At 39.7% G+C, this 20,330-nt stretch overlaps 1 protein-coding gene across 6 annotated transcripts in view; it reads right to left on the bottom strand.

Annotated features, from left to right (window-relative positions):
• LOC724344 (probable Ras GTPase-activating protein) overlaps nucleotides 1-20,330 on the bottom strand; it is a 376,738-nt gene that overhangs the window by 263,979 nt on the left and 92,429 nt on the right. For 3 of the 6 annotated variants that reach the window (XM_026439476.1, XM_026439478.1, XM_026439474.1), the window contains exon 1: nucleotides 4,230-4,793. The exons of 2 other annotated variants lie outside the window; for them this stretch is intronic. The gene's annotated coding sequence lies outside the window, so the exon portion shown is untranslated. Of the gene's footprint in view, nucleotides 1-4,229; nucleotides 4,795-20,330 lie in introns of those variants that run through there. One more of the 6 variants, XM_026439473.1, reaches the window with a different exon arrangement.

The raw sequence follows: 20,330 nt of genomic DNA, 5'->3' as shown, positions 1-20,330 counted from the left end.
CGAAAACTCGATACATGGGTTCCTCGCGAACTGAAAGAAAAGCATTTAACGCAACGCGTTAACAGCTGCGATTTGCTAAAGAAACGTAATGAAAATGATCCATTTTTAAAACGACCGATAACTGGCGATGGGTTGTTTACAACAATATCAAGCGGAAAAGATGGTGGAGCAGGCCACGTGAACCAGCTCGAACAACATCAAAAGCTGGTATTCGTCGAAAGAAGGTTTTGTTATCAATTTGGTGGGATTATAAAGGAATTGTCTATTTTGAACTCTTACCACCCAACCGAACGATCAATTCTGTTGTCTACATTGAACAACTAACGAAATTAAACAATGCGGTTGAAGAAAAGCGGCCCGAATTGACAAATCGAAAAGGTGTTGTATTCCATCGTGACGATACAAGGCCACGCGCATCTTTGGTCACTCGGCAAAAATTATTGGAGCTTGGTTGGGATGTTTTGCCACATCCACCATATAGTCCTGACCTTGCACCATCCGATTACTTTTTGTTTCGATCTTTACAAAACTCCTCGAATGGTAAAAATTTCAATAACGATGATGATACCAATCGTACCTGATTTTTTGCTAATAAAAACCAGAAATTTTATGAATGTAGGATTATGATGCTGGCTGATCAAAATGGGCAACACATTACAGAATAAAGTTATTTAGTTCCATGAAAAAATTGTCTTTGATTTTCTAAAAAAAATCCGCAATTACTTAGTTGCCAACCCAATAAATATCCAAAGATCCAATAGATACTTTCCTACTCCATAAGATACTTTTCTTTTCTCTTGATGCGAAATCCATATATTTCCAAATCGTTAATCCAACCATTGATCGTTTTACTCAACACTCACTCTCTCTCTCTCTCTCTCCTTAACGAAGTGCATAAAAAACCCTCGAAACAAGTTTCCAAGTAATCGAACGAAAGAGGGTAAGTAATTGGCTCTTAAGTTATCGGGGAATCGATAAAATCGGCGGGGAGCAAGAAGATGGTGGGGAGGAGAATGGCTCGATCCAAAGTTTTCCTGTCAGCCGCGGAGGAAGAAACGCGGAAGGGGATAATCGTTACCTAATTGCTCTTCGAGATCTCGTATCTCCACGACTCGAATCCGGTGGAACGCGTTCCGCTGGCTCGAGGCCCATCTGGAACTCGGTTATGCGGACTATTCCCCTCTGGGTATAAGAGAAGGGGGAGGAGGGGAACGAGATCGAATCAGCTGGCGGACGAGGCTACGTTTCTTTAAATCAACGATACTGATATTTGTCAAAATCATTGGATCGAAGACAAACAATTCTCTTGTCACGTGGAATATCGAGAGATCGATGTGGTTCGTTTCCTCTCCTCGTCTTCTTTTCAGAACGGATAACCGAATTTAATTAGAGGAATTTTTAAACAGAAGGGAGAATTTTCTAATGCAAATTGATCGAGATAGTCCCAAAGGACGTGTGTAAAATGGCGTATTTAATTAGACGTAAGGCACGCGTTTAATCTAAATCCTCCATCAAATTAAGCTGGAGCCATTAGCTCTGCAACAAGCGGTCTCTGTACTACTTTCTATTTAAGTATCAAAAAGAACGCAATCTCTCAACGAGGGGAAAAAATCGAACCCGCTGAATATATCCAATGTATTATTCTTAAAGCCTGACAAAAGTATTATTCTTGAAACTTTTCCCCAATTCGAGGGAGAATTACAGAAACACCAAAGTAACACGGCTTCCTAATAACTTAACACACCTGCGAAATCGAAACTAAACAGGACCACACCTGTGTGTAATCTGTTCGAAAACTTATCTCTTGATGCGTAGTTCAAACATCCCTCTCTCTCTCTCTGTCTACGATTTAAAGGGAAATTCGAATGGATTCCACGAAAAGTCGGATGCCAAAGGTGTCCCGTGGCGTTACACCCCCTCTCTTGAGAGCAAGTCGCTTCGTTTCGTCGAGCCTTTCGAGAGTTTCCGCCTTATAAATTATTGATAAACCTCCCAAAGGAGGTTTTCCATCCAACGGCAAACGATTCTCTTCCTATCCCTTTTTTCTTCCAGGCTTTGGAATCGCGTCCGCGAAAGAGGCGCGGAAAATAAGAATTCGAAATCGTAACTCAGAATAAGAGAGAGAGAGGGAGAGGTTGAAATAGAGGGCTCGCTAACGACCGATGCAATAACGAGTGAATAAAACCTTAACAATCATAACACGCGGGCCCGTAGGTTTCTTGCAACATCGATCTTAGGCCGCGACTAGCGCCCGCAGCTTCAAGGGCTTATTACGATCTGTCTTACCTTGAAAACCCATTACAACCGACTCAACATTTTTTCGCGGTCGTAAACTTTCGTTTCCTAAGAGTGACGATCCGGGTTTGCGCCGAGTCTCTAACCAATCATCGGGGAAAGCATTTCGTACTTTTTTTCTTTTCTTCTTCTTCTTCTTCTTCTTCTTCTTTTCGTTTTTTTCCCCTAGGCGGGAATGCGGAGGATCGAAGAATCGGCACAGATCGAACGGAGTTGTGGTTATTCGTGTTATCGGATTATTATGTCACGAGTTCTCCGATTTGAAAGTAGAGATTCAACGAATTAGAACGTGTTCCTTTCATCTAAAAGTATTCGTTTTGATGTATAAAACAGTGGTAAAAATTGAAAAAGGAATTTAAAAGAACAATAATTGGATCAAAGAATCCGTGTTATTGAAATAAATTAAGGAAAAAATAATTGTTTCGATGATGGAAACAAAAATAAATATTGAAAAGTGAAGAGGGAAGTGAAAATACGACAAAGCATCGATCAAAACGAATCATAATAACACGTGTGTGTGTGTCTCTGATGGAATAAAACATCGAAATTGATATTTATTGGGATTTATTTTCTTTGCATATGTAATATGCATGAAAAATTCGATAAACAAACATTGCTAACTAATTATATGCCTCCAGAGGAATAATTATTTTAATTTATGCTCGTTTCGACTGCGTTATTTGTAACTGCAATAATGCAAATCTCGATTCTTTATCGAGCGTTTGAAATTAAACAAGATTTCGATCGATTGTTACTTTTCCAATATTTTAAATGAAAAAAAATAACGGAACAATTTCATCGACGAGTCGAATAACTATTATCACTAATGAATCGATGCCTCGTTCAATTTTCAACGACAAATAAAAATACAAAATGCAATTTCGATTCGTTATCGTTCGATTAAACGAAAAATATTCGTCTAGAATCAAAAGTAATAAAAGAAAAAAAAAAAGAAAAAAAAAACGAATAATACGAATAGCAAGAAACATTGCTTCGAAAAGTAATGACGTAATCGATACTAATGACAAAACTTTGCGACTCGTCTCCAGCACGGCGGGTACGAGGAATTAAATTTGAAAACGGTCGTCAAACATGCGGATGAAATAAAGCATTTGTATAAAGAACCGCGAACATAGTTACTCAACCGCGACCGGCTATATTTAATTATGCAGAATCTAGCGAAATCCATTTGCTCGCCAGATAGAGACGCGTCGATTTTATTCGATGTCCCCCTCTTTCTCCCCTTCCTTTTCGCTATCCGCCATTGCCAAGTCGTATTAATCTTCTTTACATTAGCGGCGATGGTATTTACATCGAGATGCTATAATGAAAACTTGATCGAACCAGCTTAGCTATGCCATGAATGTAAACATGTCTGTATAAATATTCTGTTTACAAATGTCAACGGACTTCCTACTTCTTGGAATTCGTGGAAACATTCGTTTCAACCGGCAAATGACCGTAGTGATACATCGAGAAGCAACAAAAGGAAATGTGTCGTGGAGAAATGTGCGCAATATTAAATAGGGCAACGCCGAATGGAACAAGAATGGACAAATTCAAAATTGCTTCGCTTCGCTTCACAATTTTATTGTACAAATTCGGCCATGTATTATAAATTCGATATTATCGATGGTTCTAACTTTATCCGTTTCGAGAATACTTGGAAATACGTGAAAATTGCGGTCACGATCGATCGATAGAGGAGAATGAACTTCATCGAATTGCAAATACGTTCGATAAATGTTGCTCGCGATGTAACGATACGTAATTTTCTAACCTATATGATTAGTTGAATTTCGTGCTTCGACGAATATACACGACGAATCTATAACAATCTAAATGATCAATCAATCGCGGTAACATTTCGATATGCCTCGGAAAATCACGCGATCGAAATCATCCATCGGAAATATAAATCGATTGACAGTTACCTGTAGCGAAGCGTTACGCGACGAACCGTCGTCCGAATATTTTCAGCGTAAATTCTGCCGAGACTCCACCGAGCTTTTTTTCTCCAGCACTGTCGCCGCGATCAAGATAAACGCCCGAAAAACTTCGAGCTCAAGGACTTTCGACCCCGAGTCAACGTACACGAAGACATACCGACACGTCTCTCCAAGTTCCTCGGTTAAAAATCTCGTATCGAAAAACGGACACACAAGTTATTTGCCCCTTCTCTGTTCTTGGCAAGGATCCACGCGATTTAAATTATTCGATCGGATTCGTTTGACCACGTTTCACCACCAAAAAACACTGTCACAACACCGCGAGAACATACGTACGACGATACACGAGACGCGACTCGTAATCGGAATCTCACTGTGCACGACGCGCCATCTTTTGCGCGCGATTCTTTCTATCTATGTTTCGAAACGGTCACGGGCACGAGAATTTTCAACGACAGGTCGGCGAACTTTTTTTGAACGATCACATTTTCCCGCTGGCCGTGGCGGAACGAAAACACTCGATACGCACGCGATGCTTGCTTGCCGCGAACTGACAACGCGGGACAATGCTGGTCGGCCGAAGCCGACCGAACGCGCACGAAAATGGCCGAACAGTCCACAAGTATTACGTGCGTCGACCGATTGACGGCCGCGGGGCTATTGATATTTCCATGCTTCTGCTAATCCTTTCTGTCGGCGGTCAAACCGACGAGAATTAAATTCTTTCCTCTCTCAGAGAATAGAGACAAACCGGTAGACAATTTTCTTCCCGACCTCGTAATTCTTACGTATTCTCTCTTTCATCATTCGCGTACAAACGCGAGCTAATTTGTCGTTTCTAAAAACGTTTCCCGTTGACTGCATTCCACTGCACATTTTCGTGCGCGATTACCATGTTTACCGGAAATGCATTTGAATATTATTCGTAATTATCACGATATTCAAATTGATCGTCTGTTGATAATAATGAATACAATGACGAATTATTCACAATTTGAGACGATTGAAAATCTCTTTATCAAAATGATTCTATTTTTATACATATAAATCTGAAATTTAAAAAATCCTGTTTTACAGAAGAAAAAAGTTATAGCATAAGTTTGTATTACACACACGTTTTCGACTAGAATCTCCGGCCGAAGAAAAGACTCGGATGCTCAAATTTTCAGTACACGAATTTCAGCGAATTCTTCATTAAAACCGTCGCTTCTATCTCGTCTATTCCTCTTTCTCTCTACCATCGCAAACATCACTGTGACAAATGGCGCGAGGTATACTCGAGGTTAATGACAAACTTTCCTCACTGTATCGAGTGGGACAAAGAGAGAGAGAGAAACAGCAGTAAATTTTATTTGTTTCGAAATAAGTATTGCGCGTAAAATAGCCGTTATATTGCCGGCCATTAGACGAAAAGGTACGAGGGGAAAAATTTTAAACAATGCTAAATTGATACAAAGAATTAGCATAAATTTTAAATCCAAGTAATTTCCATCTGAAAAATTACGAGAAATAATCTCTTGTTTATCGCGAATTGACAAATTATTTTTCAAGAATCGTTTCACATCGACTACTCCAAAAGATTCTCAGAATTCGATCGAATATTTTCTTAAACAGCAAGCTGCGTTATTATCAACCGACAAATTATATAAGAACTCGTAACGAAATTTCACTCCTTAAAAGAGTTGAAGCAAGAACTTCAAATTTCAGAATTTTTATCCCCTCTCTCGATCTTTTCTCGATCTTTCGAGATATCGTGTTTCCGCTCTCGACGGAATTAATTACATCTATTATCCACATCTCGAATCAAAGTTCCGTAATATCTGCCATTTGCCATCTACGCTCCTTTTGCTTAACTCCAAATATCCCCGATTACGTTCCACATTCTCGAAATTTACGTGTCGCGAAGTCAACGTAATTCGATTTAACATATAAATTAAATCCAGATTACAATGTTCATAATGTAACCATTTCGCTTTTGCGCCATCATACTCCGGACAGCTGTTCCAACAGCATCCATATCAATCTCCTCCCAAGCTTAGCGTCCGGCTGAAAGCTATAGCTTCGGCCACCGCCCCGAGCCGTATCCACCGATCTGTTGCAGCCGTCACAATCGAAGATTCCATTCTATCCGCGGCGCAGCACGTAGGCGCCCTCGGCGCGCGCCCGGATAGAGACGTCGCGTATCTGCGCCACTCCTAACTTATACAGTTAGCGGCACCAGTCAATGCTGGTAAACCGGTCGTGGAAATAAAGCCAGTTTGAAATTGGCCAGACGAGCGTGTTCCTCTTCCCCTGGAGGAGGGACTTTGAAGTCGAAAATAGCCAAAAATCCGAGCCGGTCTTCGGCTCAGTGGATCCTCTTCCTCCTTCCCCTTCTCTCTTCTTCTTCTCCTTCTCCTCGTAGGCTAGAAAAGTAACGGTGCCCGAACGATCGTTGAACTTGCTACGATGTGACGGCCATTAAAGAGAGGCCAAACAGAGAGAGTATGGGATTCATTGTCAGCCGCGAGAACGATCGAGAACGAGCCTCAAACCTTCCCCGCCGGCAAACGTAACGATGCGATAAGATACGCGGATTTATTGAAGTGTAAAGCCTGCAAATTATCAAGCGGCTTCAACGGATCACCGAGGAGGAGGGGGGGGAGGGTCGCTCCCTCGGCTGTTGGAGAAGTTTATCGCGATCCGTGCTTCCAACGCAAGGAGTGGAACACTGGAGTGGAGGAAAGGGTAACCATACCTCCGCGAAGATCGACGCGGATGATATTCAAGACTGCACGACCGTTGCGTAATACGTGTTGCTTCAAAATGTTCCCTTTTCTCTTACGATAATATGCTTTTCAATAGCGTAACTTTTTATACCTCGAGATTCAAATCACGTTTAATAAAAAAAGAAGAGAGAAAGGGAAGAGAGAGGAAGTTAAAATTGGAGATATTTTTTTAAACTAGATTACGTGGTATCGATAGGGGAGAGAGTGAAGAGAGTATTCTTATAGAGAAGGGTTAAGAATTATATATTTCTCTTGGACTGATTCTTGCTTGGCGAAAAATGTTATGAAGAGTTTAATGCCTTAACGAAGAGATGAATCCAGGATATTACGTATAATAATAACAATCGAACAAATATATCGATAAATATTTAATCCAGATTAAGGCACCTTCGAATCGATACTTTTAACCGAGCATCGACATCAAGTAACAAATACACGAATAATCCCATCAATTGTCCAAATGAAACGATTTTAATCGCGATTTAAAGTTATTGTTATCATCCAAATGCAAAATAAACGCGTACAAAATAATAGGCTATTTCCGTCCACAAAGTCATGAATATTTTACGATGCTTATCATTGGAGGAAAACGTCTTTCCTCTTCGAGGGAAAAAATTGGCAATCGAATACGGTAGTTGTAATATTGTAATGCATACTCATTAACGTTCAGATTAACGAAAATGACCGACAGCAACGTGTCATTGTTCTTGCGACGCGGCTAAAAGTGGCCATTCCACTTTCTAACGAGAGCCGAGGAAAAAGTGGAGATAAAAATGGCCCGCAATTGGCGATATTTATTACGGGCTAAATGTAGCGATGGGATCAACCGATATAATATAAAATAATTAAATCTACGCTTTGAAAAAAAGAATCCTTTTTTCAGGAAGAAGAATCATTCTCGATGTAACGAAAAATTTTAATAAATAAATAAACAATCGAGACAATCGAGATTAATGGAGGAAGAAATGCAGGATGTTCCACTCGCGATGGACTCGATTCCGTCACTGAGTCGAGATAATTCAGGACGAATCTAGACGATGATACCCGTGGAGAAACATATTGTCGTAATAAGAAGGCTCTCCGCGTAATACGGCCACCGTTTTATAATGTATTCGCGTTAAATAAACGGCGAGCACAAATTGCGGGAAGTAATCATGTGTCGTTCGAGGCGATCGCCTCTCGCGATAACGCGTCTAACATCGCCCGTCCGGGGGATAAAGTAGCGCCCTCGAAAAACTGTTTTATCGATCTTTAACTTTTTTTCTTTTTCCATCTCAGATTAAACGTGTATTTCACTTCTCGAGCAGAAAAAGTATTTTCTGTGTACGAGTTTACGTACGTTTACGTACGTAGGTTTATGGCGAAATCGTAAAGTATTTAAAATAATAATAAAGTACGTATTTAACGTCAATATTGGAACATTATGCTTTAATCGAAACGAGCAAATTTTCCATTTACGAATTTCGTAATGGTAAAATCGATTAAACTCTCTCTGTTTATGCGCGCGTTGTATTATTAAATGATTAATTATCGAAAGCGATTAAATTGATTATCATCATCGAGCGTGAATATAGATAATAATAATAATAATAATTATCGAAATCCTTTAGGAGGGATCCTAAATTTAAAATACCGTCACTTTGACGATAATTGAAAGTGTAATTGGCCCATTTTACGACTTCTCTCTCCGAGTACAGAGAAAACGAGGAGAAGAGTTCCTCTTATCTGAAACGATAAATCTCGATTCTTTCGCGGGGGGACGAACGAAGAAGTGAATTTCACAAAAGGAATACACGGTGGCCTGGGTACAGAAGCAGTGGGTCAGGCAGAGAGAACGTAACGGCACGTAAAACGCGCGTGATCGTCCCGTCGTGAGGATGTTCCCATTCACTAACGAATGAGAAAGAAAAACATATCGTTGAATACACAACCGTATAAACAACTTTCAACCGTGGCCAGGTATCGAGCATCGTGGCATCGATAAGTGTGCCTTCTGTCCACATCGATACTCTACGCTCCCGGATACCTTTGCCTGTTAGAGCTGTCCCTATTCCACTTCCATTGCACCTCCATTATCTCCATACTTCGTTTCACCTAATTCACCTATATAGATTTAATTCTTACCTGCAATGTATAATCGAAAATTTCCGAATAATAAAAACAACATAATAATTGATACAACTGTTTGCAACGAAACAATTCATTCTATCACTTCCGCGATTAAAATCGTTTCATTTGGACAATTGATGGGATTATTCGTGTATTTGTTACTTGATGTCGATGCTCGGTTAAAAGTATCGATTCGAAGGTGCCTTAATCTGGATTAAATATTTATCGATATATTTGTTCGATTGTTATTATTATACGTAATATCCTGGATTCATCTCTTCGTTCCACTCGATCACATAACATTTTTCGCCAAGCAAGAATCAGTCCAAGGGAAATATAATATAATTCTTAACCCTTCTCTATAAGAATACTCTCTTCACTCTCTCCCCTATCGATACCACGGAATCTACTCTTAAAAAAATATCTCCAATTTTAACTTCTTCTCTCTTCTCTTTTCATTAAACGTGATTTAAATCTCGAGCTATAAAAAGTTACGCTATTGAAAAGCATATTATCGTAAAAAACTGTTCGCTACAACATAATAATTGATACAACTGTTTGCAACGAAACAATTCATTCCATCACTTCCGCGATTTACTTCCATTAAAGCGCATTCCTTATTCGCGTGAGAAGACGAAAACCTTTTCACACCTCGCGGAACATCCTCGTCCAAATTTGATGACTCTCGTCCTCTCGCTCTTCTCCATTCTTCGAGATCTTCTTCTTAGTTCTTTGTACGTAGAGATAAAATTGGAGAGAAAAAGGAGGAAAAATCACGAGCGATGAACGCGCGATCCCGCGCTTAATCGAAGCGAACCGGTTCAATTCCAAGTTGACCGGATGTCCACCAGCGACGGCGGCGGTTAGCAGCGGAGAGGAGTTATCGACGGAGGGGGATCTGGGGAAAAAAATATCGATGGCTGACAGAACAATGCAGAAACTTTGACAGGCTGAGAATATCCACCGCTACCTTTTCGTGCCGCGATGCGAAACGGCCGTGTCGTGAGGAGGGGGAGGATTGGAAAGGTTGGCGGAAGGAGGACAGGAGCGGAGGTTTCCTCGAGGGCCCACAATTCATCCTCTCGGATCGGTGTGTGCCCGGGTTCCGCCAACGCTCGTGGCATTCGTATCTCGTTGCATGCATGCGCGCCAGATATATCGAGGAGAGTTGCGAGGAGAATGGAACGAACGGGGGAGGGAGAGGTGGAGGGAGAGGGAGAAAGAAAGAAATAGAGAGAGAGAGAGGGAGAGGGAGTACGAGTTGGGGAACGGGCAACGGGAAAATGGAGGAGGGAAGGGAACAGACCGACATTTCGAGTCATTCGCGCGAGTTCGCGATTCGTTTGAATAAATCTAACGGTGAAGATCCGCGCGAGGAGATGCGGAACGGTCGTAAAGGAATGAAGTCGGAGAGGAAGGAGTGGAAGTGGACAGAGCTTCGAGAAGACCTCGATTCTTTAACTCGTGGATCGTAGAAAGATCGTAGGATGTTTTTCGAATCGTGGAAAATTTGTATTAGAGAAGAAGCGGAGGTGGAATAAATAAGCGAGCGATTTTTTAACTCCTGGATTCTAGAAAGATCGTAGAATGTTTTTCGAATCGTGGAAAATTTCGGTAATTTCGGTTTTGTATTAGAGACGAAATTGAACGTTTCGAGAGCTTTAACTCGTGGATCCTATTAGAAAAGTCCACGTTTTTCTAGAAATGTTTTTTTAAATTTCGGTAATGGTTTTGTATTAGAGAAGAAGTAGAGGTGGAACAAATGATTGAGCGCCTCGATTCTTTAACTTGTGGATTCTAGAATGTTTTTCGAATCGTGGAAAATTTTTGGTAATAGTTTTGTATTAGAGAAGAAGCGGAGATGGAATAAATGATCGAGCGCCTCGATTCTCTAACTCGTGGATCCTAGAATGTTTTTCGAATCGTGGAAAATTTCGGTAATAATTTTGAGAGGAATTAGAGGAATTAGATTATTAGAGAGAAAATGAAAGTTGAACGCTTCGAGAATTCTCTAATTCGTGAATCCTAGAAAGGTCCACGTTTTTCTAGGAATGTTTTTTAATTTTCGATAATGGTTTTGTATTAGAGAAGAAGTGGAAATGGATCGAGTGCCTCGAAAGCTCGATTCTTTAACTCATGGATCTTAGAAAGATCGTAGAATGTTTTTTGAATCGTGGAAAATTTCAGTAATGCTTATTAGAGAAAAAGTGGAGAAAATGATCGAACGCCTCGATTCTTTAACTCATGGATCGTAGAAAGATCGTAGGATGTTTTTCGAATCGTGAAAAATTTCGGTAATGGTTTTGCATTAGAGAAGAACTGGAAGTGGAACAAATAATTGAGCGGCTCGATTCTTTAACTCGTGGATCGTAGAAAGGATGTTTTTCAAATCGTGGAAAATTTCGATAATTTCAGTTTTGTATTTGAGACGAAATTGAACGCTTCGAGAACTCGATTCTCTAACTCGTGGATCCTACTAGAAAAGTCCACGCTTTTCTAGAAATGTTTTTTAAATTTCGGTAATGGTTTTGTATTAGAGAAGAAGTAGAGATGGAAGAAATGATCGAGCATTCTTCGAGAGCTCGATTCTTTAAGGTCGTAGAATGTTTTTCGAATCGTGGAAAATTTCGATAATTTCAGTTTTCTATTAGAGATAAAGTTGAATGCTTTGAGAACTCGATTCTTTAACTCCTGAATCCTAGAAAAGTCGTAGAATATTTTTCGAATCGTGAAAAATTTCGGTAATAGTTTTGTATTAGAGAGGAAGTGAAAGTTAAATGCTTCGAGAGCTTCTCTAACTCGTGGATCCTAGAAAAATCGTAGAATATTTTTCGAATCGTGGAAAATTTTGGTAATGGTTTTGTATCAAAGAAGAAATGGATCCTAGAATGTTTTTCGAATCGTGGAAAATTTCAGTAATGATTTTGTTATTAGAGAGGAAGTGAAAGTGGAACAAGAGACGATCGAGTCCTCGATACTATGAATTTCGAAAAGATCGTAAAATCTTGTTTTCCGATTCTTAAAATCTTAATTTCGATGAAACGATTCTTTCGTCGTCGGTTAATGGTCAATAAATGGTCGGTCACTGGTCAGTTAATGGTCGATCATTGGTCAGACTATAAAGAACGAGTATTGGTCGTCCGTGGTTGCTGTCGAACAGCCACGAATCCTGGTGGGGAGCAATAAAATCTCTCGTTGATTCGAACTTTCTCTCAGTTTGGCAGATGGGTCGGCGAGATTCATTGCTCGAAAGGAATGATGTGAAAAGAAGGTGATGTGAGCGCAAGAATGATGGATTTCATGGGATCGATCGAATTACGATTAATTGCTACGACATCATTTTATAAAATTGAATCTTTCGTAGATATTATATTTCAACGTATATATCGAATCCATTCAAAAAAGAAAAAAGAAAACAAACAAAAAAAAATATACATATATCCTTTCACAAACGTCAACAATATATAAAAAAAAAATCCTCCAATAATGATCCTTTTCACAGTAACGTGAAGTATAACGTAGTTCCGAGATATTACGAGAATCGAATGAAAGTAAAAAGAGACGTAAAAGAAGTCGTAAACTTTTCGATATGAAATTTTCGAGACGAAAAGTGATCCGAGAAAATTCTATTGGAAGCGCAAGTAGTAATTCAACTCGACGACGGTAAACGAAAGCGCGATATAATCGCGGATGTAACTGTTTACGATTCCTTCATCAGCCCCGTTTTTTACACGTGCAACGAGGCGGCTAAGCGCCGATCCAATCTACATTTTTCGCCTTTCGCGTTTCAACTCGACTAGCTTCCCCTTCGCGCGAGAAATTATTACGCGGCGCGTGAAACGTTTCGAACGGTCCTCGACAAATTTTCTCTAACGGCTCCAATCCCTCCTCCCCTCTCCCCTCTCGGTAACTCGACACCGAACACCGCGATAACGCCTCGTTTCCCATTCCCCTCCGGATCCGCCTAAAATTTATCTCGTCCGCGAAACGTCTAACCGCAAATATAAACCGCGAGTCGAGTGAAAAAAATTAACGACCCGTTTCGCGGGAAAAGAGAGAGAGAGACATCAGAGACGAAATTATTCTGAAGGTGATCGACGAGGCAAGCGCGTCACGTGACGAAAACAACGCGAAAGTGAAAGACGTTAAACTCGAACGTAAGTAAACGTTAGAGTGAGGAGAAGGTCGGAAAGATAGGAAAAAAAGAACGGAACGGTCATTAATGCGTACACGTATCTCGCGTTACGTTACCGCAGGTGCGAATCTGGTTGGTCGGCCGAGGCAAGCCTCGGAGGTGGAAACATCGGGGAATTGTGGTGTAACGGGGGACAAGGACGGGTGCGCGACTCTAGTCCAGTCGGCCTCGAAAACCTCCGTATGCCGTTATTATTCCCGTCACCCGTTACTCCACGGGGGGAATAAAAAGAAGAGCGTGCCGCGGAGTCACTGGGTTTATGCCTCGCGCATATGGCGGCCCAATGTTTCTCGGTCTGCTCCGGACCTTTTTGCCGATGATCGCGTGCTCCTCTCGTATCTCGCCATCACGGACGATATTGGACGTATTTTTTTTTTCTCCTCCAACGGAAGAAAATTTATAGCTGTAGAATATATCGGATCTTTCGTCTTTTGTTTTCTTTCTTCGAAGGCTATTCGCTCTTTTTTAATCGAAGCAATTATTCTGGAAGTCCAAATAACGGTTTTCGGTGTTTTTAGGATTATTGTCGTAGGGATAGATAATTACAAAAATTCTCTGAAAATTTTTTTATCGAAAAGTTATTACGTTAGAAATAATTAATAATCTTATTAAAACCAAGTCGATTTAAATTATTTGCAACTTTGTTAACTTTTTAGCAAGGATTAATCTCGAGTATGTGTTAAAAGATCATCGATAAAAAAAAGAGAAACAGTGAAACTAAGTTTCATCGAAACCACTTCGCGAATATCATCCAACTAATCTACATTCCTCCCTTAAATCTCTTCCCCACCGAATTCCTTTATCCCTTCGCATTACGATCGGCCCATTTACGGCTCCACCTCGGTCGTCTATCAGCCAACAACAAATATTTCGACGAGAAAGCGCGATCGCAATTGGGAAGTTTCTCCCTTCCCAACAGTTTCCACCGTCTGAGCGGTATCGTTTTTTACTTCCATCCCCCCACGTTTCACAGCCCTCGTGATACAGGGAAGAAATTATTGAATGCCGGGGGTGCGACGTCGGCATAAAGAAGTTCGAAAGGGCCCGCGGGTCCTTGGCCCGGAATCATTTAAGATAGAGGAAATGCATCGTGAACCAACTTTTCTCTCCCCACGGTATTCACGGTGAAAGGGAGGAAGCCGGCTTTGTTGAGACGGGGTCGATAAAAACACCCCCCGTGAAAGTTTTTCTTCTGTGTGACCCTCGCTGTGACTCCTTTAAAGTTGCGCTTTGGAAGAAGGGAGGATCTTTATCTTCTTTTTTCAATGTTCTTTTTTTTTTTTTTTAATCAACAGATTTTGAAACCTCGATCTCGAAGGTGTTTAGTTTCGAGGATCTTTATCTTCTTTTTCAGTGTTCTTTTTTTTTTTTTTTAATCAACAGATTTTGAAACCTGTTTAGTTTCGAATAAAAGTGATCTCGAGAAATTCGAACAATCTCGGAATTTATGAAACGCGTAACGTATTGAAATTGAAAATATATTTCCCGTGAATCGCGTTAATATCACGTGACAAATGATAAAGCGCGAATATTGGAAAAGTAATTTCCTCTAAACCATGAAAATGAACGTTATCCGAAATATGAAAATTTCATCAATTTCCCCCCGATTTTATTATATGGATTCCGTAATCCCGTATTTAACCGATAAATTTCGATCGCGCCGTGAAAAACAGAGCGATAAACTGTGTTACGTTGTTTCGAATTCCATTATTTCCTCCACTCCTTTCTCGTATCTCAAATTCAAATTCGAGCACGAAAAAAACCAGAGATCGTTCTCGTAATTCTTCATTGTTCGTCGAAAGGGAGAGAGAGAGGGGGGAGGGGTATCTCTCAATTTTTAATCGAAAAAATATGTATCTTGGCAATCCGCGTATATGTTGAATATTCATGCACGGAATACGCAACCGAATAAAATCAAATCTGTCGAATTTACAGCCATGAATATTTAATGGACAAACAGTGTCTCTCCCCTCCCCCCATTCTCCAATCAGACAAATGAAGATCGATCAGTCGTTGCCTTATTTCGTAGTTTGGATTTTATGAATATCTTTCTTTCGCGCGTGCCAATCTTAATATCTCGCTGACTCACCATGTTACGAGAGAAATTTCTTTCTAAAATAATTTTTTTCTAAAAAAAAAATTATCGAATTTTCTTCAGAAAACGCATGAGATAATTGAGCACTTTGCAGGGAATAATTCAATTGATTCATCATACGATGAGAATGGGATGAAACTTCTTATAAAACTATATACATTAATTATAAATAAAAGTTAACTTCGATTATTTTGCTGTCGTGTTTAACCTCGGAGCGCAGAGTGTACGAAAAAATTCAAATATACCTCTGCGCGTCTCGCCGAAGGTCAAACAAAAGCAAGTAACGGTAACAGATCGAAGAGTAAACAAGGGAGTAGGGAGTGGGGGAAGAGAGAGAGAGAAAATTCCATAAAAGAAGGAGAAAGAAAGAGTGGCTCGAGAGTCGCCTCAGTAGATCAAGCAGAAGCGGCGTGGCATGCGTCGTAAGCGGCTTTCGCCGACCGATTTAATCAGCGGTACGCAGACTTAATGTGGGTGGCAAGAAGAAACGCGCGTTTGTATACGTTTGCCTTCGCCGATGTGTTCCAGCCGGACATTCGCAGGACTCCGGTGTGTTGACACGTGATACTACGCGACGAAGGAGGAACGACGTTGGGAGAGGGCGAAAAGGGCGAAAAACGAAGCGAAGGAAAGGGAGGGAGGGGAAAAATGAATCGTACCGGGCGGCCTTGGATATCGAATTCGTCCTGTCGATCGTGCTACCTTCTATCCGAAGGTATTACGTGCCAGCGTACGCAACTCTCGAGTGCAATCGATACCAGTGTTTCGATTTACGAACGGCTACCAGAAGTTACGACGGATGAATTTTTATTCGAAACGTTGGAGAGAGAGAGAGAGAGAGACGGTTTCGCCGAGGGAATCGAGCTTCATCGTACGAGATTCCGTTCCGAGAGAGCGAGAAAAGAAGTATAAAGTTCGCTTCATACGTAATTTTAGTTTTATCTCTGCAAATGAGGACGCATAAAGGATAAAAGAGCGCGAAAGAGAAAGGGCGGACACATTCGTAAAAAAAACATTTTCACTTCGAAGTAACGTTATTTACGCGTATTGTCACGAAACGAAACGTTAATTGAACGGAAGAAAAATAAAGACAAAAGAAAAACAAAAGAAAAGAAGGAGAGGAAAAAAGAAAGAGGAAGGAAGGAAGGAAACAAAAGGGTTGGGAATTATTTTATAAAAGCGTTGCACTCGTCTGCGAGACGAGTTTTAATTTCGCATCACTTAACCGGTACGCTTCTCTTTTTATTTCTGTGAAAAAACAGCTTACCCGTCGAGCTTTTTAACTCTGCTTTTCTCCCCCTCCCCCTGTGCCATTGTGCTTGAAAATTATTCACCTCGCCATGATTACGTAATCTTCCGACGTTTTTGTTTTATCGGTGGTTCGCGCTCTTTTTTATCGGCTGGGTGGGTTAATCGCCGATAAGAAACAATCTCTGTTTTATCGGCTCTAATTCCGAGAAAACACCTGAATCCGTTCGCTAGGTGTCGTACCACAGATAGAACGAGAATAGACCAATCGTTTTACGAGATCTCGCGCCATCGGTATTCTGAAATACCGACCTGGAAAAAAATATTTTTACCATAGCCGATGGATGAAAAAAAGAAGAAAAAAGACGAACAACGTACGAACTCTTTTGTTTCAGCTGTTTCAGGTGATATCGACTGTTCGATAAACGTCGGCCCGTTTCGTTAGCCAGACTGTTTTCAAAAAAAAAAAAAAAAAATTTCTCGAATCGACTACTCTCGCGCTGGCACTCGACTCGCCGCGTGGAAAACAATCGATGCGCGATGGAAAATTTTTTCCACGCTCCTCGACGTGGAGAAAACGATCCATTTCCCATTTCTCGCTATGCCTCGATAGGATTTTACGGCCTCGCTCAAAGCGGCGCCAGCTATTCGAATCGATGAAATAAAAATCGCGTACCGACGCGTGACAACGAAACGGAAAAGAACATTATCCACGTTTATATCGCATAAAATCATAATTCACCGTCGAACGAAAATCTCAGACGCTCTCATTTCAACGAAGATACTCGTGATTTTTTAACCAAGATTTCATTTTCCTAAAATGAAATTCTCTCCATACGAAAATTGAAAAATTGAATTTTCATGGCTTTTAATAATAACCACATTTCATAAAGCAAACGATGAATATTTCAAAAGACGTCAATTTTAAATTTATCCTTTTCTAGATCAAATTTCCTATATTTAACCAATATTCGACGAATATAAAACGAATAAAAAGAAAGATCGGATATAGTTTTTCCATATAACATATGCATTTCGATTTCCTAAATGATTAATTACCTTCAACATTCCAAATTGTCCGTTTCCAAAAACGCGAAATAAAATCAAATTAATCCCGTTTAATTGATCCTATATTGCAAACTCGCCGGCAACTAATTGAGATTTAATCGAAGCATACGTAAATTACACCAGGATTAACACAGTTACACCGATGGGCCCCGCACACCGTGTTTATTCTAAACCAGTTTATCCTCGTTTCCGAACGAGGATAAGGTAAACTCTGTTTACCCTTTAACGCGATAAGCTGATTTTCCAGGTTGGGGACGAGAGAATGTTTAATCGCAACTTCGAAATATGTTTATACGCGGGAACAGTCGATGAACGGGAGAGCGCTTTCGCTGACAGCAAATACGGAGGGTGAAAAGGATGGAAGGGCGGGCAGAAACGCGATCCTCCAAAGAAGCTTGTTTAAGTCTACTTTATCGATCCAATATATCTTTTATATAACGTGATTGACCTCGTTACAATTCTCAGATTCTTCACGTTTAAAATTTTGTTCGTTAATCGACAACTTGTTAATTCCAAACTTCCTGAAAATTTCAAAATTCAAGATACTATCGCAACATTTCATGTTATTCCATCCCTGAATATTTCCTCTCGCCTCGAGCAAACTGTGTCATCGTGGATGAAAAAGAAAGAAAGAAAGAGAAGGCGTGGAATCCTATCGCGAATGAAAACGAGACGATCAAAGAAACACGTTGTACGAAATATCGACACGTTCACGGAATCGGGGGACTTGGCGGATCAATGTCGTGTGCTTCATTCTCGCTCACACATTTTATATGAAGCGATACCGCGTTTTATCGCTTCCGGGATTGGAGGGGCGCATTCGAAGATTTACGAACTCGTTTCAATTTCTGATAAGTGGATCGCGTCTCAATCTTTTTGGACGATGGATGGATGGAGAGATACGTTTCAATTACGGGGGATGATAATAAATTTCGAGCAAGGAGGGAATATAGGATGTAACGATATTTTAATAATTTTCAAGAAAACTCGAACAACGTTAATTCGATCTGTGAATTATTTCCAATTATTATTATGAATTATTGGAGAATAACTGTTAAATTCTTCCACAGACCAATCCTTTTTCGATTATTATTACGCTTCGAATTATCGAAGAATAACTGTTAAATTCTTCCACAGATCAATCTTTTTTCGATTATTATTACGTTTCGAATTATTGGAGAATAACTGTTAAATTCTTCCACAGATCAATCCTTTTTCGATTATTATTCGAATTATCGAAGAATAACTGTTAAATTCTTCCACAGATTCTTTTTATATACACCGTGCTCGATTTTGTTCAGAAAACTTCAACGATTTAATCTCGTTTTACTCGAGAATAGAAAGAACTCTCTCAAACCACCTTTAAACCATTTCGAAAATTAATCCAACGAACTTGGAACGATCGATCCGACGACGCCTCCTTTCTTTTTCTTTTTTTTCCCAAGGAAAATATCGAATGAAATCTCTCTCTCTCTCTCTTTCTCTCGTGAGAATGAAAATCGACCGAGTGAGAAAAGAGACTGGAAAAAAAAAATAAATAAATAAATAAAAGCGTCGAAAGAAAAGGACGGAGAGAATTCTCGCTTTATCGAATCGCGCCGCTTCATCGGCTCGAGCGCCCCGTTTGATGCTCGCTTCGATGAGAATCGAAGTTAATGGAAGAGGAATATATATATATATATATACACATACACCTACGCTCGTCACGCTTTTAATCACCAGGGACAACGAGGATGAAAAATCCAGGTCGTGGGGGGCGGTAGGAGGGAAGGAATCCCCTTGCCACCGTCACGTGGTATTAAAACGTCAGCCGGCCCAAACCCTATCCGATCGGCGTATGATAATAGGGGAAATCGACTCGACCCTCCCTCCCTCGTTTCACCCTTTGATACCAAAGGCATTCCAAAGGGCAGCGTGGAACAACCCCGTGGAAACGTAGGGCGAGGAGGTAAGATATTTCCTGTCGACGAGCTCGTGACAGGGAGGGAAGAAGAGGAATTCTTGAACGTATTTGTCTCTATTCATCTCTATTCATCGCTCGTGTAAATTCGAAACTCGCGGATGAATTATATATGTTGTCAAATTAAATATGTTTGTAAATAAAGGAAGAGATTTCATTAACTTCTGACAAAGTTGTATTGGGAAAAGAGAATCCAGGGTTTGAAAGAGTCTAGGGTTTCTTCGTAATATGTAAACTTTCATTTATTGTTTTAGAATCCTCTATTAATTATAATTTTACTTAAATTTTTAATAATTTTTATATTTTATATATAATTAATTAATACAATTAATTTTAAAACCGCAATATAATTTATTTAAAAGTTACTATGATTATACTTATTCAAATATTTATACTACTTAATTTTAATATCAAATTAAATTTATATTTATTCATACATTCAAATTTATAATCTTATTAATTAGTATAAAATTTTAACATAAATTTAATTAAATTATTAAATTTATAAGTATTTTTAAATTTTCTATTAATTTTATTAATTAAAAATAATATAAAATATATGTATTATTGTTTTTTTTTTGTTATATTTATTTATATTGTGAATAAAATATTTATATATATATATATATATAATTAAATAATT

This window comes from Apis mellifera, linkage group LG3, assembly GCF_003254395.2.
Source record: "Apis mellifera strain DH4 linkage group LG3, Amel_HAv3.1, whole genome shotgun sequence".
NCBI lineage: Eukaryota > Metazoa > Arthropoda > Insecta > Hymenoptera > Apidae > Apis > Apis mellifera.
The sequence above is the reverse complement of the archived record's forward strand: the minus strand, read 5'-3'. Positions and strand labels throughout refer to the sequence as shown.